Source organism: Chrysemys picta, unplaced genomic scaffold (assembly GCF_011386835.1).
Source record: "Chrysemys picta bellii isolate R12L10 unplaced genomic scaffold, ASM1138683v2 scaf238, whole genome shotgun sequence".
Lineage (NCBI taxonomy): Eukaryota > Metazoa > Chordata > Testudines > Emydidae > Chrysemys > Chrysemys picta.
In genome coordinates, this window is record NW_027052945.1 from 22,818 (window position 1) to 50,438 (window position 27,621).

A 27,621-nucleotide genomic window follows, 5' to 3' on the forward strand; every position below is an offset into this window, starting at 1 on the left:
TAAACAAACAGATTTATTAACTATAAGTGATTATAAGTCAAAGCATAACAAGTCAGATTTGGTCAAATGAAATAAAAGCAAAACGCTGATCTTAACACTTTCAATGTCCTTAAAAATGCTTCTCACCACAGGCTGGCTGATTACTTTTCAGTCAGGCTCTCCCCTTTGATCAACATTTCAGTTGCTTGATGGTAGTGGTGTCTGTAGATGTAGGTGGAAGAGAGAGAGCATGGCCTTTCTTTCCTTCTGACTTTGCTCCCCGTCCCCTTCAGAGTCAGGTGAGCATTACCTCATCGCAGTCCCAACCTGCCTAAAGGAACAGGGTGACTCCCTCGAGGGTCTAATAACAGATTATTTTGTTGCTGCCTGCCTAAGCCAGTTTCCATTGTTCCTGTGAGGCTGGGCTGGAGCTATCTCTAGACCAGATCCTGCATTCCCTGGGCACTCTAATTCCCTTTGGCTTTGGGAGGTGCACAAGGAAAGTAGGTGCAGGTCTGAAAAACAAATTCATATTCCCCCAGCAACACCAAAACCACAGCAGTACTCAGAAATTCGAAAGCCACTAACAGTGGGGAAACCTCGGGAAAAGTTCCCCAAAGCCCTAGCTACAAAATAAAATATTGATCATTATTAATGCAGTTTGTTAAAGAACAAAGGCCCAGTGAGGAATCAACTGCAGGAGACATAAGCCATTCAAAACTACATAAAGTACAGTGAATATGATCCAGGCGTAAATCAACATCTCTTCATTTCCATGGCATTAGCATGATTTACACCCGCTGAGAATCTGGCCCATTATGTGTTTGCACATGTTTGATGGGAGGTTGGATTGGTAAACAAAAGCACAATGTTGTCAAGGGGGTAATAATTACTAGGAAATTACTAGTTCTAAAATACATGGCTGGCAATGTGCTCCCTTGCCTCTCTTAACAGCTGTATGGAACTAACAAATCTTAAAAAAAGGCAACATATCAGTGAAATCAGTCGGGGGGAGGGTCAAAAGTTATCCAAAAAAACTGTTTTTTGATGGAAACAGGTTTTCAACTAATAAACATTTTTCACAAAAAGGATCTGCTTTCTGTGGAAAAACTCAAATACTGCAAACTCAAAAGATTTTGGCCCCAAAACAGATGATTTTGGGCGTGGATCAAATTTTGGGAGGGGTTTCAGCTGAAAATTATCAGGTTTTGAATTTTTGCAGGAAAAAATATCAAAATTTTCTGCAAGAAGAAAACCAGCCCATTTTTCTTTCAGACAGGGCTGGCTCTGCCCAAGTGCTGGCAAAGTCCACAGTTCCCACTGACTTCAATACGACAGTGGGCACTCAACTCTGGAAAAATCAAGCCCTTAGAGCTGCTCCTAGAGCGGGGAACTGTATCTAAACCCGCTACGGTTTTCTAGCCATGTATTTTTTTAATGAGAAAATAAAAACATTTGCAAGGAAGGGAGCTTGCAGGGACCGCCCCACGAGCCCTGAGCTCAGCGTTACGCGGGGGCTCGCTGTCTGCCAGGGAACTGAGTCTTTGAGTTCACTTGGCTGCTGCCAGGGGGACGGGACAGCTCCTCTGCACTGGGCATCTCTGGAGCTGCAGGCGCCTGGCGTGGCCTTGGGGCTCTGGCTGCCCCTGGCTCCCGGCTCTGCCTGGCCCTGGGGCTCTGGCTGCCCCTGTGTTCTCCACACGTTGGGTGGCCCCCGCTCACCTTGAAGCCTGGCGGCTCCCGCAGGTCCCACCGGCAGGCACAGCAGCAGGATGCCCATGATGCCGGTCACCTTCCTGGCCATGGTGTTCAGTCCCCGCAGGACTGGAGCCCGCCGGGCTGGGGCTGGGGCTGCGGCTGGGGGCTGCTGCATTAGCAGGCGGGGCTTCCTCCTCCTTCCTGGTGCGCTGCCCGGGGCCTGAGATGGGCCAGGAGCCCGGATGCTGCGGCAGGGGGCACAGGTGATCGGCCCATGGCTCCTCCTCCCGGGACTGCTGCAGCGTCGGTGTTTGACACAGGCCATTGGAAATTGGAAAGGTGCAGGAAAGAGCCACAAATACGATCCAAGGGGCTGGAGAAAATGTCTGATGGGGAGAGATTTACAGAGCTGAATCTATTGAATATCACAAAAAGAAGATCAGAAGTGACTTGATTACAGAGCATAAATACCATCCCAGGGAGAGACTCCCGGGTACTAAAAGGCTCTTTAGCCCAGCAGAGACCACCAGAACAAAAACCAATGGCTGGAAGTTAGAGCCAGACTAATTCAAATGAGAAATAAGCATATACACTGACTTTTATTTTTCCTGGTGGGTGCTCCATCCTCACTGCACCCCAAGGCCCCCCCACTCCACCTCCTCCCTCGAGGCCCCGCCATCACTCTGCCTCTTCCTGCCTCTGCTCTGCCCTCTCCTCCGAGGCCCCATGCCAGCTGCCAAACAGCTGAATGGTAGCCCAGCTGTGACTGGTGGGTGTTGACCACCCCTGCTATTTTTTTCCATGGGTGCTTGAGCCCTGGAGCACCAATGGAGTCAGTGCCTATGCCTGATTCTCTTCTCACTTGTAGCCGTGTAAATCAGGAGCAACCCTAAGGAAATCAGTTAATGAACCCCAGCAGTTCACCAGCCTGGGAAGAGCCTAATGAGTGGCTGTGGTTCAATAACAGATATAAACCCAATCTGACAAGCCAGAGAAGGCACGTCAGACTGGCAGTGCCAGCAGGAATCTGAAACACACTTCTTGAGTTGAAGAGGGTACTCAGCAGGGGTAAGGCTGACTGGCATAGCTATACTGGCAAAGACGCTATAGTGTAAACAAGACCTGCATTAACCACGTTTTCAGGCAGTTAATTTCCCTTGTTTCCTGAGGAAGTGGTGTTAGTGAGGGGGCATGATTGGAGGGCACCTGTGGGAGGGGAATGATCTGCCACTTTAGCTACCAGCTCTGAGCAGAGCAGCTTGGCACGCACAGAATTGGGGAAAGGCAGTGGCAGTGAGTCTGCATGCCCCCCACCCCCAAACTGCACCCATGGTGGAACTCCCCATCCCCCCCCAACACTGCAGCATCACCACCCCCGCCAGGCTCCCTCTGCCTGAAACAGGACTCACCTAGTGGTGCCTGCAGTTGGCACTGGCTGGGAGCTGGAGCTTGCCCAGGAGATCTAGGTAGCAGGCGGGGCGACCCAGGGGAGCAGGGTCTCACCACTGCTGATCAGACTGGGTTTTTGCAGAGCAGAGGGAGCCTGGTGCTCCCCCCTTACCCACCTCTAACCCTAGTTGGAGCAGTGGAGCAGCTCCCTGAGGCTGCTGGAGGAGGAGCCCCACCCTCCACCGAAGTCTGACTCAGGCCTGGGTCAGCCTTTGCTGCAGCAAGCCCAGGGGGGCTACAAAAGTTGAACAGCTAATAGGTGATTAATGCAGCCATCTACCAGCTGATCGGTGGGGGTGGGGCTACTTATCCCTGGCTGGGGCTGCAGCTCTATTGCTGGTGGGTGTTAAGCACCCGCTAATTTTTTTCACTGAGTTCTCCAGCTCTGGAGCACCCATGCAGTTGGCACCTATGGAAATAAGGCCCAACATTATGACAGTGGGGGGTGATTAACCACTAGAACAACCGGCCAATGGAAGCATTTGATTACCCAGATTCTGATTCCTCCAGATCCAACCTGGAAGCCCTGCTGGAAGGTGCTTTCGCCAAACATAAGTCATTGGGTCAATATAGGGGTAACTGGGAGAAATTCTCTGACCTGTGCTATACAGGGGGTCAAAGTCAATGTTCTAATGTTCCCCTCTGGCCTTCAAATCTCTGGACCTATGAAGCTGCTGCCAGGCAGCACTAGGTATGACGGCTTGAGTGTGTGCCAGGCGCTGGGAACAGGCCTGCTCAGTGCATGGCACAGGCCCACATTGCAGAGACTGGGGTGTGGAGCTGAGAACAGAGAGAACTGTCATTGTAGGCTGTGTTCAGGATGGGATTGGAAGGGACAACAGGTGTCTGGAGTTGCCCGTGTCTGGGGTCTTGGACAGACAGCAGAGGGGAAGCTGTGTGTGGTGTACATTGCCCTGGTACAGTTTCCAGTAGCAGGGAAGGGAGAGAGATGAGGAGCCAGAGAGGGTTTCTGGAGGCAGGTTGGGTGGGGACTGTGAACCTGGGACAACAGGGGGTGTTTTCATCAGAAGGATGTGAGTTGTGTCAGGTCCTTCCAGAAAGATCCAGACTGCTGACCCCAGCTTTGTGACCTGGGATCTTTCTGTGTGGGACACAATTCCTCATTTCTCAGTCTAGTCATCTAGACATCTGAATTCCCATCACAATTAAAAACAGACTGTGTCTCCTGTTCATAGAATCATAGAAGATTGGGGTTGGAAGAGACCTCAGTAGGTCATCTAGTCCAACCCCCTGCTCAAAGCAGGACCAACACCAACTAAATCATCGGAGCCAGGGCTTTGTCAAGCTGGGCCTTAAAAACTTCTAAGGATGGAGATTCCACCACGTCCCTAGGTAACCCATTCCAGTGCTTCACCAACTTCCTAGTGAAATAGTGTTTCCTAATATCCAACCTAGACAGGCAGGAGTATAAAAAATATTGCTCGAGCATGCAGGGATGTAATCAGAAAGGCCAAAACACAACTGGAGTTGCAGCTATCATGAGATGTGAAGGGTAACAAGAAGGATTTCTACAGGTATATTAGCAACATGAAAAAGGTCAGGGAAAGTGTGGGACCCTTAATGAATGGTGGAGGCAACCTAGTGACAGATGATGTGGAAAAAGCTGAAGAACTCAATGTTTTTTTTGACTTGGTCTTAGCAGACAAGGTCAGCTCCCAGACAGCTATCCTGGGCAAAACAGTATGAGGAGGAGGTGAGCAGCCCTCAGTGGTGAAAGAACAGGTTAAGGACTATTTAGTCGATTTAGTTGGTGTTGGTCCTGCTTTGAGCAGGGGGTTGGACTAGATGACCTCCTGAGGTCTCTTCTAACCCTAATCGTCTCTGATTCTATGATTGTTTTTCTATTTTTTCCAGTCATCCTCCACCCCTTTCTAGTCAATGTCATTTTACTGGTGCCAGGGGCAGTGTCTTCATGTGACCAGACCAGGCTCCACACTGAGATTTCTGGGATTACACTCGGCTGTTTGCAGACTATGAATAGTGTCATGATACAAATCACTCACCTATATTACCATCATAACTGGAACTGGTATCACAGATCCTAGTGAGTGCTCCTTCCTGGCTACCCGCTAAGGCTGCTGTCAGGGCCGGCTCCAGGTTTTTTGCTGCCCCAAGCAAAAAAAAAAACAAAACAACCGGAGAGCCACCGCCGAAGCAAAAAAAAAAAAAAAAAAAAAATCTACACAAAAACCCCCGGAATGCCGCCCCTTGAAAAGTGCCGCCCCAAGCACATGCTTGGAATGCTGGTGCCTAGAGCCGGCCCTGGCTCTGTATTCCCAGGGGTGTTTCAAGCTCATGGAGCATGAGCAGAGTCCAATCACACCCCCAGTTTTGGGGTCCTTGGCGCAGTCTCTTGCCACTTAGGACTTGGTCAGATAAAAGAAAGACTTTGAAGCTTCTCCATTCTGATTCTCCTTCCATATGTTTGTGTCCTTCCAGCATCCAGCGAGTCTCCTTTTGAGCCTCCAAGGAGAGGCATGTGTGTAGTAAAGGTTGGCTTTTCAGCCTGGATTATCACACACACATCGCCAGAGGAGCAGAGGGGAGTGAAAAAGTCAACAGACAGATTGGAAACATTGTTTGTTGATGTTTTTTAACTCTCATGGTTTGTGGGGCCAATCTGATGGTTTTTTAGGATCTGACTCATGATTTTTGATCTCTGAGGCTGACAGTCCTGCCCCAGTGTGTCAGAAGTGAGTGAAATCTGCTCTCCAAAGCAGGAGTAAAGGAAGAAAATGGCCAGAGTGGTGAGTGAGTGGGGACAGTGGCGACTCAGGGTGGAGAGCTGTAGGAGCTGCAGCAGGAGGAGGCAGAGTCGTGTCTCAGCGCAGCACTGCAGTCCCTAGTGCAAACGGCTCTGCGACAGAAATGTGATTGTGGCAAATCAGGCAGCTGGTCTTGCTGGAAGCAGAGATTTGAGCAATTCCAGACGACTGCTGGTTTAATAGAGGAAGCCCAAGAATACCAGGTAAATGCCTGGCCATTTGCCATGGGTGATGCTGCTGATGACATCCTGTGTGCCAGACTCCTCACTCTGAGGAGAGGAAAGACTACGCCAAAGGGAAAGAGGTGTTTAAGGCCCATTTCCTGGGCACATAGAATGTTATCTAGGAAAAGGCCAGTTTGAATAGCAGGTGCCAGGAACCAGAGGAAACAGCTGAGATTTTCATTACTGCAGTTCATAGTCTGGCTGAACGTTGGAAATATGGAACATTTAAAGATGAACTAATAGGAGATGGGCTAGTTATAGGGTGACCAGACGTCCCGATTTTATCGGGACCGTCCCGATATTTCCTTGTTTGTCCCGCGTCCCGACCGACATGCGGTCGGGACAACCGGACAAACAAGGAAATGCCCCGGAGCCTGGAGCCCGGAAGTGCTCGCACCCCCCCCCGCCCCGACTCCGCCCCCTCCTCCCCTGATTGGCTCCCTCCCCGAATCCCCGCCTCTTCCCCGGGCTCACCATTCCTCCCCCCTACGCAAGCGCTGGAGGGAGGCCCGGGAGACTCAGGGGAAGCGCGGGACCAGGGTGAGTAAGAGTCCGGCCTGGCCCCGAGCAGGCAGGACTCAGTCGGGTGGTAGGGAGAGGAGGGGGGCGGCCCGCGGGGCCAGGCGGCGGCTGTTGTTCTCCCCCCCTGGGCAGCGGGACACAGGAGCAGCTGCTGCTGCAGCTCCTACTGCCGCGGGGGAGGAAGCGGCCATGGCGCTCGGCGGCTGTGGCGCCCCCGAACCCCCCGAGCCGGGGCCTGCTGCGGGGACCCAGCAGCGCGCACGCTGGGCCCAGCCCCTGGCCAGTCGCGTCTGGGCTGCTGCCCAGCTGGTGCTATCCCGCGGCGGCCCCGGGGCGGAGGCATCGGCAGCCCAGCCCCGTTCGTTCCCCTGCGGGACCCGAGCGGGACGGGGGGGCTGGGGCCTGCTGCCCCCACTCCGGGGCCGCCGCGGGATAGCACCAGCTGGGCAGCAGCCCAGACGCGACTGGCCAGGGGCTGGGCCCAGCGTGCGCGCTGCTGGGTTCCCGCAGCAGGCCCGGGCTCGGGGGCTTCGGAGGCGCCAGAGCCGCGGAGCGCCATGGCTGCTTCCTCCCCCGCGGCAGTGGGAGCTGCAGCAGCGGCTGCTCCCGAGTCCCGCTGGCCGGGGGTGAGAACAGCCACCGCCTGGCCCCGCGGGCCGCCCCCCTCCTCGCCCTACCACCCAACTGAGTCCTGCCTGCTCGGGGCCAGGCCGGACTCTCACTACCCCGGCCCCGCGCTTCCCCTGAGTCTCCCGGGCCTCCCTCCAGCGCTTGCGGAGGAAGGGTTTTTTTTTTTTTGGCCCCGCCCCCCCCCACATCCCCCCCACGTCACACCCCCCCCCGCGTCCCGATATTTGTCTTTGGTGATCTGGTCACCCTAGCTAGTTATAAGAGACACTGACTGATCAACACAGCTTCAGTTAGACCCAGACTGCACACCAGCAAGTGTGATAGCAAAAGTGAGAATGGTGATGTAAGCAGAGTCTGAATGAATGAGCTCTTCTCTGATTTCTAGTGATGAGCTGGAACAGGAGTAGTCAATTATTTTTTGTCAAGGGCCAAATTTCTTGGTCAAGGTATAGTCAAGGTCCAGACTCCGGAGAAAATAATAAAGACATTATAACAACAATGATAATTATAAGATTTTGGGTCTGTTCAAAAACATCTGGTGGTCCGGATTTGGCCCGCCATCATCTGCCCATTGACTGCTCCTGGGGGGAAAAGACTTCAGGAGCAGATTGTATTTGCACAGACACACCTACACTGCCTAGGCATGCAGCAGAGGGAGCTGCTCTGCCAAAATGATCAGTTTTGGCTGGTTTTGGGTTACAAATCACTCTAGTATTTGAGTGGAAGGGCAATGAAATGTTGTTATCCTGAGTGTGTGAGCAAAGGGCATCAGAACTGTGATTTGCAGGCCCCTGACTGAGTGGGTCACGCAGGGATTCTCACTTGCTAAGCAGGGGGTAGAGTTGCCAAATCCCAGTGAAAGAGAGACAAGGGTGGAGGCGGGAATTCTTTTCTGGTGGTGTGGGCTCTGGCTAAGAGTGGTCTCTCCCTTGTTTAAAGACAGAGCTGGTTAGTCTCAGTGGTGAGCCCTTGTTTTGTTCCGTGGTCACTACCCCTGCAATCACTGCTAACCAGCTGTAGGTGCTGAGCCTTAGACCTGGTGTGGGGCCATGTTACAGTGAAAGGGACTGTCCAGCCTGCACCAGCAGGGAGGTTCCCCACTACTGGCTGAAATCCCTGAGAGCTGGGTAAGTGACAGAACCTCTGAATGTGGCAGCGGAGAAAGTGGTGGCAGCAGCGGGCCATGACAAAAATGGGTGGAGCAGCAGAGTGAACAACAGCAGTGGTGGGTGACAGCAGCGAGTGAATGCTAGCAACTGTGAGCCAATTGCAGAGGCAGCAGCTGAAGCATTGCTCAATGCCTCCCCCCACACCCATGGTGGGAGGTTGTAACGGGGTCCCTGAGGTGTAACGTGGACTGTGGGACTGCTGAGCCCTCCAACCCCACCTGCCTGGGCCGTCCCTCACACTGCGGTGCTAATGTCAAGCTACAAGCCTCGGACAGGCCCTGCACTCACACAGCCATCCACAGGCAGGGACACACCTGTTACCCGAAATTGGGTCAGCTAGTGAGCTTAGGGAGGACTAATGACCCACCAGAGTTTGGCAGAAAGCAGTACGTTTATTATATTGATAGCTAAGCTCAAAATAGAGGGTGGTGTCACATTCACACTTGCATACTCATGCTCCCAGGACAGACATGGCACTGGAGATGTCAGGATCCTTCAACGTAAGTGTCCCACAGCATAGCGATGGATTGTGCGATGAAGGTAAGTCTTCCCGAGGCATGATGGAATGCAATGCGGTGAACCACTGGCCAGGCGGTCCGGGCGAAGGGCCTTCACGGGAGGTACAAGCTTGTGAGTGCACTGCTGAGCACATGGCCCCTTCCCCTTTTAAGGACCTGCTCCTCATGGCCTGTGACTAGAGATGACTTGGCTGCATCTGGTTGGTCACACTCCACCTCAGCCAGTGTCCATGCAGTGTCCATGCATTGGGTGTGTGAACGCTGCCTAATTAGAGTCCCAGACACCTTGTGGAGCTTGGGGGCGGAGGCTCGACTGATTAGGGGGCCTATAAAAGCGGCCGCCCAGCCAGGCAGTGGCACAGCTGTGAGCAGCGGCACAGGAGGCTGCTAACAGGGGAGTTTGAGTGGGAGTCTCATTGGAGGAGAAGGTATCTGTACTTGTGTCTGTCTTTGTAGTGCTTGTGTGTGTAGAGGCCTGTAGGGGCACTGTGCTGGGAGGGCAGCCGAGCCCTGAGTAGGGGGCGGAGCTTGGCTGATTAGGGGGCCTATAAAAGCAGCCGCCCAGCCAGGCAGTGGCACAGGAGGCAGTGAACAGGGCTGCTAACTGGGGAGTTTGAGTGGGAGTTTGCAGGGGGAGGCAGAAGGGGAGGCAGGAGGGCGCGGTGTCCCGTGTGCTCTGTTTCCCCAGGTGCACTGGGCAGAGACTACAGCGGCCATGAGCCAAGCAGCAGGGGACACAATGCAGATGATTGCATGTGGAAGCTGCGGTATGTACATGGTACTAGAAGGGGGAAGCCTAAACAGAGGTATGTCTGTATGAAGTGCCGTCTAATAGAGCTGCTGGAAGAAAAGATCCGAGGGTTGGAGATGCAGGTAGATACCCGGGTAGAGTTTAGAAGGGGGTTCGAGCAGCTGATGGAGGAAAGGCAAGGAGGGGCTGAAGGGGAATGCTCAGGGGTTCAGGTGGAAGCAGGGGCTAAGGTCTGTGAGGGGGGAATATCTGAGGGAGAACAAGGGCAGTGGAAGCATGTGACCATGAGAAGCAGGCCAAGGAAAAGGAGGGCTAGTGAAGGGGAAATAGAACTCAGGAACAGGTTTGGGTGTTTGGATAGCGAGGAGGGGGGGCAGCAGGTGGTAACTGAAGGTGGGAGGGTGAGGAAGAAGAGAAGAGCAGCTAGCCCAATAGAGAGAGGGGAGGAGTTGATGGAGACAGCACCAAATCTGGGCCCCGGGAGGATACAGGATGGCACAAGGGGGAGTATAAAGGAAAATAGGAACGGACACGGGTTACGACTAGAGGGAACAGAGGATAGATTAGTAGATCGCACTGTCGCCAGGCAAAGGCAGGTTTACGTGATTGGGGACTCCTTACTGAGGAGGTTAGAAAGGCCTGTGACCAGGGCGGACCCAGAGAACAGAAGGGTGTGCTGTCTACCGGGTGCTAAGATACGGGATGTGGACCTGCGGTTGAAAAGGATCCTAAAAGGAGCAGGTAAGAACCCCTTGATAATCCTTCACGTAGGAACAAATGACACAGCTAGGTTCTCGTTAGAGAGAATCAAGGGAGATTATGCCAGACTGGGGAAGACGCTCAAGGAAATCGAGGCTCAGATCATCTTCAGTGGGATTCTGCCTGTTCCTAGAGAAGGGCAGCAAAGGGCTGACAGGATTGTGAGGATAAATAGCTGGCTAAGGGAGTAGTGCTATAAGGAGGGCTTTGGGATGTATGGTCACTGGGAGGCTTTCGGGGACAGACAACTGTTCTCACGGGATGGACTTCACCTGAGTAGGGAAGGAAATAGACTTCTGGGAGGGACGCTGGCTCATCTCATCAAAAGAGCTTTAAACTAGGAATCTGGGGGAGACGGTTGGGAGATGTCCAGTTAATCTCCACGCCAGATTCCAACATTGAAAAGGAGGGTGATGAGATAAGAACAGATATGTCCAAACCCTTCCCCCCGGCTATAAGAAGGAGAGGGGGGATGAACAGCAAGGGGTCCGTACCAAATTGCATAACTGATGGGAGACAGGCTAAACGGCATACATTAAGATGTTTATACACCAATGTGAGAAGCCTAGGTAACAAAATGGAGGAATTGGAGCTCCTGGTCCGAGAAATGAAACCGGATATCGTAGGAATAACCGAAACCTGGTGGAACAGTAGTCATGACTGGAGTACAGATATGGAAGGGTATGTGCTGTTTAGGAACGATAGGAACAAAGGTAAAGGTGTGGGGGGGTAGCATTGTATGAGGTAAACTGTAAAGAAATAATAACTGATGGAATGGATAAGACGGAGTCTGTCTGGGCAATACTCACACTGGGTAAAAGAACTACTAGAGCCTCCCCGGGATAGTGCTTGGGGTGTGCTATAGACCGCCGGGACTACCCTGGATATGGACAGAGAACTATTTAATGTTTTTAGGGAAGTAAATACTAATAGGAACTGTGTAATCATGGGAGACTTTAACTTCCCGGATATAGATTGGGGGACAAATGCTAGCAACAATAATAGGGCTCAGATGTTGCTAGACGTGCTAGCTGATGAATTCCTTCATCAAGTAGTAGCTGAACCGACGAGGGGGGAGGCCATTTTAGATTTGGTTTTGGTGAGTAGTGAGGACCTCGTTGAGGAAATGGTTGTAGGGGACAACCTTGGCTTGAGTGATCATGAGCTAATTCGATTTAAACTAAATGGAAAGATTAACAGAATTATATCAGAGACTAGGGTTTACAATTTCAAAAAGGCTAATTTTAATAAATTAAGGGGACTGGTAAGGGAAGTGGATTGGGCTAACATATTTATGGATCTAAAGGCGGATGGCGCCTGGGATTATTTTAAGTTGAAGTTGCAGGAGCTGTCGGAGGCCTGTATCCCGAGAAAGGGAAAACGGTTAGTAGGAAAGAGATTTAGACCAAACTCGGGGGTGGTACCGTTGGACTGGAGAATAGCTAATGTGGTTCCTATTTTCAAGAAAGGGAAAAAAAGTGACCTGGGTAACTACAGGCCTGTTAGTTTAACATCTGTAGTATGTAAGGTCCTGGAAAAAATTTTGAAGGAGAAAGTAGTTAAGGACCTTGAGGTCAATGGCAATTGCGACAAATTACAACATGGTTTTACGAAAGGCAGATCGTGCCAAACCAGCCTGATCTCCTTCTTTGAGAAAGTAACAGACTTTTTAGATAAGGAAAATGCAGTGGACCTAATATACCTCGATTTCAGTAAAGCGTTTGATACGGTACCGCACGAGGAATTATTGGTTAAATTGGAAAAGATGGAGATCGATATGAAAATCCAGAGGTGGATAAGGAACTGGTTAAAGGGGAGACTGCAGTGGGTCATACTGAAAGGTGAACTGTCAGGTTGGAGGGAGGTCACCAGTGGAGTTCCTCAAGGTTCGGTTTTGGGTCCCATTTTATTTAATCTATTTATTACTGACCTCGGAACCAAATGTAGGAGTGGGCTGATAAAGTTTGCGGATGACACAAAGTTGGGAGGTATTGCCAATTCGGAGAAGGATTGGGATATTCTGCAGGGAGACTTGGATGACCTTGTAAATTGGAGTAATAGAAATAGGATGAAATTTAATAGTGAAAAGTGTAAGGTGATGCATTTAGGGATGACTAACAAGAATTTTAGTTATAAGCTGGGGACGCATCGGTTGGAAGTAACGGAGGAGGAGAAAGACCTCGGAGTCCTGGTTGACCGCAGGATGACTATGAGTCGGCAATGTGACGTGGCCGTGAAAAAAGCTAATGCAGTCTTGAGATGCATTAGGCGAGGTATATCTGGTAGGGATAAGGAGGTGCTGCTTCCGTTATACAAGGCACTGGTGAGACCTCATTTGGAGTACTGTGTGCAAGTTCTTGTCTCCCATGTTTAAAAGGGAACTCAAACTGGAATGGGTACAGAGAAGGGCCACTAGGATGATCAGAGGAATGGAAACCTGTCGTATGAAAGGAGACTCGAGGAGCTCGGTTTGTTTACCCTAACCAAAAGAAGGCTGAGGGGGGATATGATTGCTCTCTTTAAATATATCAGAGGGATAAATTCCAGGGAGGGAGAGGAATTATTTCAGCTCAGTACTAATGTGGACACGAGAAGGAATGGATATAAACTGGTGGTGGGGAAGTTTAGGCTTGAAATTAGACAAAGGTTTCTAACCATCAGAGGGGTGAAATTTTGGAACAGCCTTCCGAGGGAAACAGTGGGGGAGAAAGACCTCTTTGGCTTTAAGATTAAGCTTGATAAGTTTATGGAGGGGATGGTTTGATGGGATAACATGATTTTAGTCAATTAATCAACAGCGTGCCATCACTGGTAAATAGTATCAATGGTCAATGAGAGTCTGGCTAGAGAATCTTGCCTGCATGCTTGGGGTTCTACTGATTGCCATATTTGGGGTCGGGAAGGAATTTTCCTCCAGGGTAGATTGGCAGAGGCCCTGGAGGTTTTTCGCCTTCCTCCGCAGCATGGGGCGGGGGTCGCTAGCTGGAGGATTCTCTGCGACTTGAAGTCCTTAAATCACAGGATTCGGGGACTTCAACAGCTGAGTCAAGGGAAAGGGGGTGGGTCAGCTTTTGTGGCCTGCATCATGCGGGAGGTCAGACTAGATGATCATACTGGTCCCTTCTGACCTTAAAGTCTATGAGTCTACCTGGGAGCTCTCCTGATCTTCCAGCTGTTCAACCAATCCATTCATCCCACAAGCATTCCAGGAGGGAGGGGTGGGGGAAAGTGTAACAGACCTTTTGAGCATACAGGTTATACATAGCATACAGATCACTGCTGCTCCTACAACAACACCCAACTGCATTACATGAATACTCTCCCAGCCACTCATGAGCCATAGTAGGGAGGCTCCAGTCAATTCCCCCCAGCTCCCCAGCCTTGCACCCCAGGATTGTACCATTGTGCACTTGTCAGCAGCCTAGCCAGTGTAAGCTCATTACCTAGTTCACCACACCCTCAGTGTGGAATGGACACACATCAGCCTTTGTAGTCTGAGCTGCAATTCCCCAAGCACTTCAAACAAAACACACTGTTTGAGGTAACATATCAAACAGGTTTATTAACTACAGAACAGTTGATTTAAGTGATTATAAGTAGCAGATGCAGAGGTCTTAATTCTAACTTAAAGAGGCTAAGCAAGATTTGAATCAAGCAGTGTCTCACCCTAAGAGCTGGTACAAGCAGCTTCCAGTTCTCCAATACACAGACTGAACCCCTTTCCAGCTTGGGACCAAACTCCCTCCTTCAAAGTCTTCGGCTACACTACGGACCTTACAGCGGCACAGCTGTACCGCTACAGATGTGCCGCTGTAAGGTCTCCCATGTAGCCACGCTTTGCTGATAGGAGAGAGTTCTCCTGCTGGCATGATTAAACCACCCCCAATGAGCGGCGTTAGCTATTTCTGCAGGAGAGCCTCTACTGCCAACATAGCGCTGTCCATATCAGCACTTCTGTCTGTGACAGTTGTCTGTCAGGGCTTTCTTTTTTCGCACCCCTGACCGACAGAAATTTTACCAACAGAAGTGGTGTTGACAAAGCCTTTGTCTTTCAGACAATCTTCCAGGTGTTGAGCTGAGCGGGGAGAGAGGCCAAGTAATGATGTCACTCTTCCTCTTTTATACTTTTTTCCGGCTGCTCGAAAGATTCTTGCTGTGACGTGGGTTAGCGTATCCCCATGGCATACGTGCCTTCTCCGAAAAGTCTCTGGGATAGTGGATTGAGTGTTGATGAGCCCTTAACTCCTGTCTGGCCACTGATGGCTGCTCCTTTGTCCCTACTGAAAGGCTGGCTTTGGGCATCTCCCAACCCCATGACATATTTCAGTAACACAAAAGGCAATACCTCATAACTTCACACACAATGATAGCAGAGACAATCCAACAGGATATTACGGTTCAACAGATCATAAAGTAATCGTTCTAGATTACTACATTTTTAATTGACTGAAACAAAGACATTATTTTAAATTAATCAGTCACAGAGGTTTAGTATGTTCATAACAATGTTCATTGCTTTTAGAAAAAGGGAACACTAATTTATTTTGTGTTATCTCCATAACCAGACATGTTTATGAAATTTCACCAACTTTATGTTTCCAAAGATTTTAGGCATAACAAAGGATTTTAAATCTTACTAAGGTACTGATTGTGCTGGAGGGTTCTCTTAAAACTAGTTCATCAAATAGTTCAGAGGTAAAGAAAGGGAAACTTGTTTGTCCAGCTATCTGGAAGGAAAGCGTTGTCCCTTTAAGGGCTAGCCTCTCTTCAACAGGGGGGTGAAGGGAGAAAGGGATGGACAGAAAGGACAGGGAGACTTTGGAAGCAAGTTTTTTGTACTATAGTAACTAAAATTAAAATATGTATTTTAGATAAGAGTGGTCTTTTGAAGGATTTATTTTAAAAACTATATGTCTGAAGAGCCAAGCATGTGAGGCTAAAGGTGAATACTCAGATCGGGGATCTAAAACTCTATGCAAGGATTTTTTAGAGATGTGATTTCATAATCTTCAGCAATCTTCTAATGAAATAGTTTAAAATTTGCTTTAAAAATAAGGTCCCGTAGACTAACATATTCTGAGTAAATATTACAGTAATGCACAACTGTTTTTGTCAGTAAATTCAGAAACTGAGACCTGGTCCACACTAACCCCCCCACTTCGGACTAAGGTACGCTAATAACGTAGCTGAATTCGAAGTACCTTAGTCCGAACTTACCGCGGGTCCAGACGCGGCAGGCAGGCTCCCCTGTCGATGCCACGTACTCCTCTCGCCGAGCTGGAGTACCGGCGTCGACGGCAAGCACTTCCGGGATCGATCCCAGAAGATCGATCGCTTACATCCGGACCAGGAAGTAAGTATAGACGTACCCTGACAGCATATACCTAGGGGTTGGCAAATGCCTGTTAAATGGCTTCATTACCACTCGAATGGCTCTTTAACAGTTTCAATGTTGTGCTAATAGGATTGGCAGGCTGGAGGCTTTTTCACTTTTAAGTTACTAGATCCCTTCCGGAGTAAGAGACACCACGCTGCAGCAGCCAGCTGTGGGAGCCTGCAGGAAGGGTCAGAACAGGGATAGGAAGGTGGGGGGTGGACACTAAGACCCAGGAGGTGCCCCGAATTTTCCGGTGCCCTACACAGCTGTGTATGCTGAGTATGCCTAAGGACGGCCCTGGGTGAATGTCACCCCCGTCCCTCCATCTCAGGGACACCGTCTGAGCTGGGAGTTCATCTGAAAGAAAGGACGGATTCTCTCCCCAGCGAAGGAGGCCTCAGTGAAAGTGAAGATCGGGGCCTCATTATCAGCACTGAAAAATGCCACCTGCCCCTGTTCATAGTCCAGACAGACCCGAACCTGCCGGTGCCAGCTGCTCTGGGGCAGGGTGCTCTGAGGGGCAGGTTGAACCTTAGACACCCATCCCCACCAATTCATGGCCCAGATCCCCTCCTCAGGGGAAATGCCGATCCAGCCTTTCCTCCAAACAGACTCCCTGGCCACCCCGATGGCCCAGAATTCCTCATCCCCCACCTCCACCTCCCAGTACCAACTCCCCGTGGTGAACCCTGGAGAGCCCAGCACACAGTGCCAACGATCAAATCGCTCAGGATTGTTGGGCAGGTCCTGCCGTGTGTCTCCCCATCTCCCACCCCGCCGATCCTCAGACAGGATGAGTTCAGGATGAGCTGTGTCTGGATCCAGAGTCACATGCACTGTGGGGAATTCAAGGGAATGGGTTAAAAAACCTCGGGACAGGAAGGGGGACAGCAGCTGAAGGGGGGGGTAGGGAGTGGGGGGAAGGGGAAGGACTGCAGTAGAGGACAGTAGGAGCTGAAATAGGGGGCAGAGAATGGGGAGGGGATAGGTAATTTTAAGTTGAAAAGATCGTAAATGTGTTATAAGACTGAAAACTATTATAACTGTACTTGTCATGAACCCCCCTTTCAGTGACAGGTGGGTCCCCCTTGCCGTCCCTTCATTCCCCATATTCGTCTTCTCACCAAGGGGTGAAGGCAGAAACCCCCCCTCCCTTCAACCCCCGTTGTGATAACTGTCCCTACAGGCTGACCCTGACTGTGAGCGCCGCTGGCAGACGTGAGTGAGAGCTCATCAAAAGTCACAGTAACCCATGGTAATAAATGTTGAAAGTAGGGTGACCAGAGAGCAAATGTGAAAAACGGGACCAGGGGTGGGGGGTAATAGGAGCCTATATAAGAAAATGTCCCAAAAATCAGGACTGTCCCTATAAAATCGGGACATCTGGTCACCCTAGTTGAGAGGAAAGGGGTTGAAAGGGGAGTGAAACAGACTGAAATAGCCCAGACAAAGAGACCTCCTGCTATAACTCAAGGATTGAGTTAAGCTCATGCCTGGTGAACAAGCGACGTGTGGGACTGGTACTAAGGAGACCAAAATTGGTGTGTCAGAAACTGGGTGTAATTGGTGGACAATATAATGAGTGAACAGAGCTATTCCACCTCTCCCTTCCCTTTGGGGTTCTTGAAAGAAAAGCCTGTGGCAGGAGAGTCTGAGACTCACTGCTGATGGGGGGAGGGGTGACTGAATGGAGTGAGCTGCATCATCATGGCTGCCACCCCCACTGTCCCCTGGAACCCCGGGATCCCCCATGACACCGTTGGATCTTTGTCATCCTGAGCCTGAAAGGCACCTGACCAGACCAGGCCAGAATGTGGGACCCAGATGACATCACTACCTCCATTGGGTCTGGCTAAAACCCACCACCACCTGGGATGTGAGACTTTGCCCCTCACTTCCTGTGTCCTCTTCCTCCCTCACGTCTTCTCTTTCCTATAGCCAGGGCTGCCTGGGGGGGCAAGTGGGGCAATTTGCCCCAGGCCCCGCAGGGGCCCCCACGAGAACGTCATAGGCTCCCCCCCGCCTCTGCCTTCCCCCATCCCCCAGCGCCACGGCGCGCCGCATCCAGGAGCAGCCCTGGACAGCGCTGCAGCGGCATGGCTCGGGCGGGGCCTGAGCTCCTCCCGCTCAGAGCCGCGAGGTAAGGGGCGGGATTGCGAGTTGCGGCCGAGCGGCGGGAGCTCAGGCCCTGCTGGAGCCACGCCGCTGCAGCACTGTCCAGGGCTGGGCTGTGTTTCTCCAGCAAGGGTCACACTCCACTTCTGAGCATCTCTCATTGCCTAGTTTGTGTGAATCACATTCATAGGCCTCACGTCTCCCCACACATGGTATCAGGGGCCTAGGTGCCTGACTGAGGCTTTGTAGATGCCACGGGGGGGGAGGGGAGGGGCTAGCTGAAAGTTAGGCATAGTGCCCAAGTTCCTTTGTGGATCTGGGCCTGAGTGCAGAAGGCTCTGGGTGTGTTATATTTCACCCAAACCCACAGGGCTGCACTAATGATAATTCTTTAAACTTATCCCAGACCTTTTCCCCACCATCCTGTTTGTTTCCTACAGCAGTCTGAGGTGCACTCAGAGTTTGCTTCTGAGCTTCAAAGTGAACTTAGTGCCAGAGATAAAAGGAGGATTCAAACTCCTTTGAAATCCCTGGGTATAATAATAAATAATCTCAGAACAACAGTTTCTTCCACCAACAAAGCAGATCTCTGGAAGGGCAATGTCTAGAGAAAGGTTTCTCTCCCTAGCTGATTTAGCCAATATTCTGCAAATCAGTCAGATACACCTCTACCTCGATATAATGCTGTCCTCGGGAGCGAAAAAAATCTTACCGCGTTATAGGTGAAACCGCGTTATATCGAACTTGCTTTGATCTGCCGGAGTGTGCAGCCCCCTTTCCCCCCGGAGCACAAGGGGGAATGATGTTAGCTAAGGTGATGGAAGCACTCTTCCACTGGCCTGGAAGACTTTCATACCCCTGACCAATGTAGCTCCACTGATAGAATTTTCATGTGTAGACCAAGCCTTAGCTAGACTCTTATTTTAAGCTCTTAAGTGGTGCTATATATATAGCTATACTTTTTCCAGTTCATTGTAGAAAAAGTGGAACTATGCTTTTCATTCATCTCTTCAATCTCTCACACATTTAAAAAACATAACAATGAATACATTTCAAATATTGCTATATTTGAAAACAAAACAGCTTGTGGAGGTGTCAGCAAGAAGAGGTGTCAGCAAACATTTCTAACAAGACCTTTTAACTTATTTATTTCTAGTTTTTTAATCAGATTCTTAAATGTGTAGAAATAAAATGTTAAGGTTCCACATTAAAAACAATTTTCAAAAGATCATACAACTCCCATCCCTTAGTGGGAGGTGTTTCTCTGTACTCCAGGTAGAAGGAAGAGGGAAAATGGAACTTACCAGATTTAGCAAGAATTTCCTCTAAAAGACAAATAAAGAAAAATAAATAATGTATGAAAATGATGATAGTTGTTAAGATGTTTCATAATAGAGGTATTTTTTCTCCCCTGTCCTTTTTTGTATTTTTGCAAAGTCAAATGGTCAAATATGGATCAGTAATAGAAACCTGTGTTCCCAGGAGCCACATCATATGTCAGGGCAATCCAAGGAACCACGCTGATTTTAGAGCAGTTAGGAAAGACCAGCTTCAAACACAGGCCTGATCTAAACCTTAACTCTGGCAGGGCTGTCACCTTTATATGTTTAATACTTCATATACCTTAGAGAATATTTATGAAAATACTTATGTACCTTAATATTTAATACTCATTGGCCCAGAAAGCAAGTGTAGGCTCTGTAGGGTAGGGATTAGGAGGGTCACTGGGGAGGGGTGAGCTCCTGGGTTTCAGTCTCTGTGCCTAAGACTATTTAATGATTTATACCACCTAGAACAGCTTCGACAGAGAGATTGAGAGAGACCCACTTAGAATAGCCAGCAGCCCTGCAGTTAGGGCACTCACCTAGGAAAGGGGAGAGCAGGGATTCAAAGCTGGGCCGCCGCAGTTCGTCTGAGTGACTTAATAACTGGGCTATCGGTGATCAGAGGGACATCATCTCTGCAGTGCTGTACATGTAGACAAGCCATGACGCATCATTCGAAAAACTAAGGAGGTGCTCCTTAGTTTTTAGAATGACGCGTCATGGCTTGTCTACATGTACAGCACTGCAGAGATGAAGAAGCTCTCTCGTCAACAAAGCGCTGTCTACACCAGGGTTAGGTCGGTATAATTTTTCACATCCCTGAGTGACGTAGTTATACCGAGATGTTTGTGGTGTAGATCTGGCCTAAGGCACCTTGTGAAACCTAACAACATAGGACTGGAAGGAACCACCTGAATCATTGAGCCAGTCCCCTGCTATCACTGACCACCTCTTTAAATCTAGCCCTTCATTTCCAAACTGACTTAGCTTTTAATTTAAACAATGTTTTCAAAAGCCCCAAATCACAATGAAATAGTTTTGAAGTTTTTATAACTACCAGACAAACAAAAAAATCAATTATTTCAACAGCTCTTTCTCTGACTCTGTCATTCACCAACCAGTCTGCCTGCACAGACCAGGGAGCAGAGGCGTTAAGTTGGAGAGGTTGTAGCTGATAGACTTTTTGACCTTTGTTACATCTGAATACCTCAGCTCTTTGACTAAGCAATGGCACTGTTATAAAATAACTGTGCTCTCTGATGCTCAACCATTGCTATTCTCCTGAATTTCAAAAGGTGTGAAGTAAACTTTCTTGTCTGAAATTACAGCACGTTGCTTTGAATATACAGCAGGGAAACAGATTTCCTCCATTCGATGGAAAATTTTCTCTCTTCCACTGTCTGACTGAAAACGACAACATGTACTCAGTAAATCCATTGTACCCTGCTTTGCTGCTATTTGAAATGACAGCTGTGTCAGAGATGATGGTGCACACCTTGGGCTGGACTGTACACTGCGCTAACACCTCTGAAATCCAGGAAATACAAAGTTAAGTTACATGCCACCTGTTCAAAACATCCTTAGTTCTGCCCCTTTTAAGCTGTGTCCCACCATGTCCACAACATACCATTCCCATCAGGCAGAGCAGTTTTCAATCAGTTTTAGCTCAGTGAGAAAAGTTATCTTTTAAACTGCGAGTCTCAATCCTAACTACAGCAGAGTTGCTGCTCCATTATCAGACTTCACTGTTAGCTACATCCATGCAGCCTACCTTGATATACACCTGGACCTTTTCCCTAGTGAAGCCTGCACTTACTCCAGTCCCCTGCTCTCACAGACAGCTCCTGTGGCACTTTGTACCTCAAAGCAGCCCCCTGAAATCCCTATATTCACCCCATCATATAATTATGAGATGTTTCCTACAAAGTATCCATTGTAAAGTATCATTTTAAAATTCTTGATCTGTTTAACATTAATATCCTGTTGGATTGTATGTGCTATGATTGTATGTGAAGTTATGAAGTTTTGCTAGGTGTGTGTTACTGAAATATGTTGTGAGGTTGGAAACATCCACAACCAGCCTTTCAGGTGCAACAATGGAGTAGCCAGATGTGCTGATGGGCCATTAAAGGGAATTCACTTTCCCAGCAGCCATCCCAGAAGATTTCTCAGAGAGGTCACGTAGACAATGGAGATTACTTGACCAATGGAGGCAGACCCCCACCTCGCAAGCATAGATCTTTGCAGCAAACTGGAAGAAACTATAAAAGAAGGGATGTGACATCGTGATTGGCTTCACTCCTGCCACAACTCAACACCTGGAAGAAACATCTAGCGGACAAAGACTTTGAACTGTGGAGGGTGGTCCGGTGCTGGAGGAGAGACCCAGCCACTGTATTGAAGATCTGTGACCTGTTTGTACCATCTGTCAGGGTGAGACACTGCTTGATTCAAATCCTGTTTAGTTTATAGAACTCAGATTGCAAATTTACTTTTCTTTCTTAGGTAACCAACTTTGATCTCTATGTCTGCTACTTATAATAACTTAAAATCTATCTTTCTGTAGTTATTAAATCTGTTTTATATTTTACATAAAATAGTTGAAGTGCTTGGAAAATCTCAGCTCAGGATACAAAGGTTAGTGTGTGTCCTCTCCACATTGAGGGAGGGGCAGACTGGGTAATGAACTTACATTGCTCAGGCTTCTGACCAGCGCAAGACACTTCAGCTCTGGGGTCCTAGGCTGGGGAGCTGTGAGGATTGGCTGGAGCCTCTCTGCTGACGATTCATGAGTGGCTGGGAGAAGCATTCATGTAACTCAGCTAGGTGTGTCCCTTCCTGTGGATATCCGTGTAAATGCAGAACCTGCCAGAGGTCTGTAGCTTGCCAACAACCACCCAGTGGTGGGACAGAGGGCTCAGCAGTCCCCCAGTCCAGGTGACATCCTGGGATCCCCATCACAGCCCCTTCATAAAATCCTATTAAAAAACTTAGCAAGTTCCATTTTAACATTAGTTCTGTTTCATAGATTCATAGATTCTAGGACTGGAAGGGACCTCGAGAGGTCATAGAGTCCAGTCCCCTGCCCGCATGGCAGGACCAAATACTGTCTAGACCATCCCTGATAGACATTTATCTAACCTACTCTTAAATATCTCCAGAGATGGAGATTCCACAACCTCCCTCGGCAATTTATTCCAGTGTTTAACCACCCTGACCGTTAGGAACTTTTTCCTCGTGTCCAACCTAGACCTCCCTTGCTGCAGTTTAAACCCATTGCTTCTTGTTCTATCCTTAGAGTCTAAGGTGAACAAGTTTTCTCCCTCCTCCTTATGACACCCTTTTAAATACCTGAAAATACCTTTAAATACCTGTTGTTTTCTCTCACAACACTTCCTGGCAGTCTGCTCCAGAACCTCACTCCTCTGATGGGTAGAAACCTTTAGTTCCCAGCCTGAATTGAATTCAAGGCCAGATAATCCCCATTTCTTCTTGGTCGATTTGATTGTTAGCTTCAACAGTTCATCTCTCTCCATGTTGTTTACTCCCCTGATGCATTCGCAAAGAGCAATCACATCCCCTCTCAGCCTTCCCTTTGCTACCCAAAACAAGCTCAGTTTTTTTAGTCTCCTCTCTTACGGCAGGCCCTCCATGACCCTGATCATCCTGGGAGCCCATCTCTGAACCTGAAATTCATCCACCTCTGGCTGAGGTTGTGGGACACCCCACAGATGCCAGGACAGGAGAGCAGCCCCTCTTACAAAATATCCAGCTCCTGGGTGCTGATCCTTGGCATTGAGGAGAAGCTACAATTTGCTGCAGAAGTAGAAGAGGAGCCAGGGGAGGGATTTGAGTAGGGAGCGGACGACATGGTTGGAGAACAATTGAGGCAGCTGATTTTGCTGGCACAATGTTCGATCAGGCTCTTCATGTCTCTGGTGGGAGAGAAGAGCTTGAGAAGCAACAAAAGCACCTGGTGCCAGGGCTGAGACCCAACCAGAGTCCCCCTGACCACAGGGGAACCAGCCCCATGTAACCTCCTTGCCCAGCCACATGGCGATGGGGGAAATGACAGCAGGAAAACTTAGAGGTGTTCCAAGCCCCTGCAGCCAGGATTCCTCCAGCAGTAGCCGGCAAAGCAGCAATAGCCTGCTGCCCAGACAGCCTCTGGCCTTTTCAGTTTGCTGGTTTCCTCTTTGCTCTGCTCCGCTCCCTGCCTCCCTCTGCCCTCCATGGTCCTAGGCAGGACCTGAATTGCTAATATATTGAACAATCACATTCTAAAAAACAGTGTTTCAGCCCTTCTTCTTTCATCTTAAAGGAAGAGCAGAAGCTGTGTTTATTTCCCCTTTGCTAGTCTTTTGAATACACCCCACTGGTCCCAGAAATTACCTTTGTCTTTCTTCATTTCAGATCGCAAGGTTGCTAGAAGGAGAAAAAGGCAAATTATGAGCTTTCGTTCTGCCATGGTTATGGTGATATTCCAACGGTTGAACACAATGTGTTGTGCTTGTGAAAGAGAGGGACAGATTTACAGTTAGTGGTTTAAAACACACCTGTCTCAAATGCACCGTGGGGTCAAGTGGGGTCAAGTGAAGGCAGGGAGGAGTCGGCTATGTGGGATGAGGATAGAACTTGGGGGCAGAGAGGTGTGATGATCTGGCAGAATTGGGAGGGGAAAGATGAGGAAAGGAAGGAGATGTAGGACTGTTGTTTTTTTGGGGGGATGCACAGGTCAGGAAAGCCTCATCCCTTAGTGGGAGAGGTTTCAGGGGACTCCAGAAACAAGGAATAGGAAAAATTGAACTTACCAAGTTCAGCAAGAATTTCTTCTAAAAGACAAAAAAGAGGAATTAATAATGTGTAATAGCTGTTAAAAATTTTAGTACAGTGGTTCTCTCCCCACCCCTGCTACCTTCATCCATTTTGTTATGTTTGCAAAGTCAAACACAGGCAGTTTTTGTTTGTTTGTTTCCTGTTTTGGGCATGCTCGCTTGTGACGTTTTTTATCACTAGAGTTGGGCAACATTTTTCAGCTGAAATCATCATCATCGGCAGTTCCTTGGTTCGCGGATGATCTCTACCACAGATTTACTTATGGGTCCTGAGATATCTCAGGAGTCCAATCCTGGAACCACAGATCTGCCCGCAGTAGGTACAGACATTTCCTAGCGGGTCAGCTCCCCATTGTGAGAAAGTTCTTTTTCCTTCCTTCAGCTTTGAGGGAAAGGCGCTTCTCCTCGAAGCGGGCCACTACCTGATGGAGGCTGACCACTGAGGTCAGTTGGTGGCTTGCTCCTCCCAGCTTGTGATGTCCACATCAGTTTTCTTGAGATACATTTTCAGTGTCTATTTGTAGCGTTTCCTCTGACCACCACGGGATCTCTGACCATGGGTGATCTGAGAGTAGATGGCTTGTTTTGGGAGGCGAGAGTATGGCATCCGCACACAATGTTCAGCCCAATGAAGCTGGTTCATGAGAATCATTGCTTAGTGCTGGTGACATTGGCTTCAGTGAGGATGCTGGCGTTAGCGTAGCAATCTTCCCATTTGATGCGAAGGATCTTCCAGAAGCATTGTCGGTGGTACCTCTCCAGACAGTTGGGTTTGCATCCCTAAAGGAGTGTAGGAGTCATATTTGTCTTATGGGTTATGTAAAAGGCCTGAGGCAGGCTGATGGAGCACTTTAGTCTTCCGAATATTGAGTCAGAGTCCTAGGCTTCGATGAGCTTGTGCAAAAAAATCCAGTGTGGACTGAAGGTCAGTCTTAGTGTGCACGAGGATGTCATCAGCATCTGGCCCTGCTGCCTTGCTGTTCTTCATTTGCATGATGGATCATGTTACTTCTTCGAGGGCAGGAGGATCAGCAAGAGATTCTCTTTCATGTCACTGAGGTATAGATTCGATGGTGGCATTAGAGACGGTTGACTCACGATTCAGGAGTGACTCAAAATGCTCCTTCCATCTGGCTTTGATGGCTTCATTGTCCTTAAAATATGTCAACCCGTCTTAGGCTCGGAGTGGTGTAGGACCATGGGATCATGGATTGTAGACTTGTTCATTTAAATTGCACAGATTACAGCTAATAGCCTTTTTGACTATTGGTACATCTGAATCAGGGCCGGCTCCAGGCACCAGCTTCTCAAGCAGGTGCTTGGGGCGGCCGTTCCGGACAGGGGCGGCAGTTCCAGGTATTCGGCGGCAATTCGGTGGAGGGTCCGTCACTCTGCCTGGGAGTGAAGGACCTCCCGCCGAATTGCCGCCGCAGATCGCGATTGCGGCTTTTTTTTTTTTTTTTTTTTGGTACAAAGGCCCATGGTTCAGAAATCCCTTTCCTAGGCCAGTGTTCTCGACTCGGCTGACACATTGTCCCTGAAAGGGTCAGTTGAGAACTCAGCGTGCGCACAGCAAGCTGGAAATCTGCACAGTGTGTGGAGCGTGTGTATGTGACTTGGAGCTTGGCAGGGCAGCAGCACTGGTTCGTGGGGTTAAGGCAGCTGGGCTGTGCAGGAGCACTCCACAAAGCAGGGTGGCAGACATGGGGTCTGCAGCTGGGAGTGTGTCTGAGAGGCCCAGAAGCACATGGGATCCTGGGGTTAGGCCCACCCACAGCAGACTGGCGTCAGTCCAGAGAGGGGGTGACACAGGGCCTTGAAGTGATTTAATTAGCTAGCAAAACACCCCTACCTTGGACCCATGAGCAGCCTTTGCCATGGGAATCACAGCGTGAGAGCGGTGAGTCGGGGATCCTTTGCAATCTTCACAAAGAGCTTTGGCAATCTCCTTACAGAACCATGTGAGCTCCTTGCCATGTTCCCCACAGACATTCCCTTCCCTCCCCCTTTTTCCTGGTTTTAACCCCAGTTGTTTGATGAACTCTGCTATGCTGTCCAGCTGAGTGTTGGAAAGGTCTTTTCCAGAATGTGCATTTGGATGTTTAAAAGCGCGCTGGCGCAGCTTACTGACTCGCTCAGACCTCAGCGAAAAGAATATCCCCATTGTTATTGCTGCTTGCTGTGCACTCCACAATATCTGTGAGAGTAAGGGGGAGACATTTATGTCGGAGTGAGAGATTGAGGCAAATCGCCTGGCTGCTGATTACGTGCAGCCAGACACCAGGATGGTTAGAAGAGCACAGCAGGGCGCGGTGCGCATCAGAGAAGCTTTGAAAATGAGTTTTGTGACTGGCCAGACTACGGAGTGAAACTTCTGTTTGTTTCTCCTTGATGAACCGTCCGCCCCCACCCCACCCGGTTCACTCTACTTCCCTGTAAACCAACCACCCCACCCTCCCCTCCCACCCTCGAGCAGCACATGCAGAGGCAATAAAGTCATGGTTACTTCACATTCATGCATTCTTTATGAATTCATCACACAACTAGGGGGATAATTGCCAAGGTAGCCCGGGATGGGTGGGGGAGTAGGGAAGGAAAAGGACACACTATAGTTTAAAACTTTAACTCTTATTGAAGGCCAACCTTCTGATGCTCGGGCAATCATCTGGGGTGGAGTGACTGGGTGGCCGGAGGCCCCCCCCCCCACCGTGTTCTTGGGCGTCTGGTTGAGGAGGCTATGGAACTTGGGGAGGTGGGCTGTTGGTTACACAGGGGCTGTAGCGGCGGTCTCTGCTCCTGCTGCCTTTCCTGCAGCTCAACCATACGCTGGAGCACATCAGTTTGATGCTCCAGTAGACGGAGCATTGACTCTTGCCTTCTGTCTGCAAGCTGACGCCACCTATCATCTTCAGCCCGCCACTTGCTCTGTTCATCCCGCGATTCAGCCCGCCACCTCTCCTCTCGTTCATATTGTGCTTTTCTGTAGTCTGACATTGACTGCCTCCATGCGTTCTGCTGTGCTCTGTCAGCGTGGGAGGACATCTGGAGCTCCGAGAACATATCATCCCGAGTCTGCCGTTTTCTCCTTCTAATCTTCACTAGCCTCTGTGAAGGAGAAACATTTGCAGCTGGTGGAGGAGAAGGGAGAGGTGGTTAAAAAAGACACATTTTAGAGAACAATGGGTACACTCTTTCACGTTAAATTTTGCTGTTCACATTACACAGCACATGTACTTTCGTTACAAGGTCACATTTTTCCTCTTATATTGAGGGCCTGCCGGTTTGGTGTGAGAGATCACTCACGCAGTGCCAGGCAACAGATTTCGGCTTGCAGGCAGCCATGGTAAGCCACAGTCTTTTGGCTTTTTTAACCTTCTTAACATGTGGGAATGGTTTCAAACAGTAGCACCCTCCTTTCCCATACCAAGCACCCGTTGGGTTGGCCATTTAAAAGGGGCTGCGGTTTCCGGGTTAACATGCAGCA

The 27,621-nt window shown here is 49.5% G+C and overlaps 1 long non-coding RNA gene across 1 annotated transcript; it reads right to left on the minus strand.

Annotated features, from left to right (window-relative positions):
* On the minus strand, positions 1-27,621 carry LOC135978388 (uncharacterized). The gene is made up of 4 exons (XR_010595790.1): positions 26,781-27,621; positions 24,114-24,134; positions 23,695-23,727; positions 1-2,092 (listed from the first exon to the last, which is right to left on the minus strand). It is a non-coding gene; the product is annotated as an uncharacterized LOC135978388 (long non-coding RNA).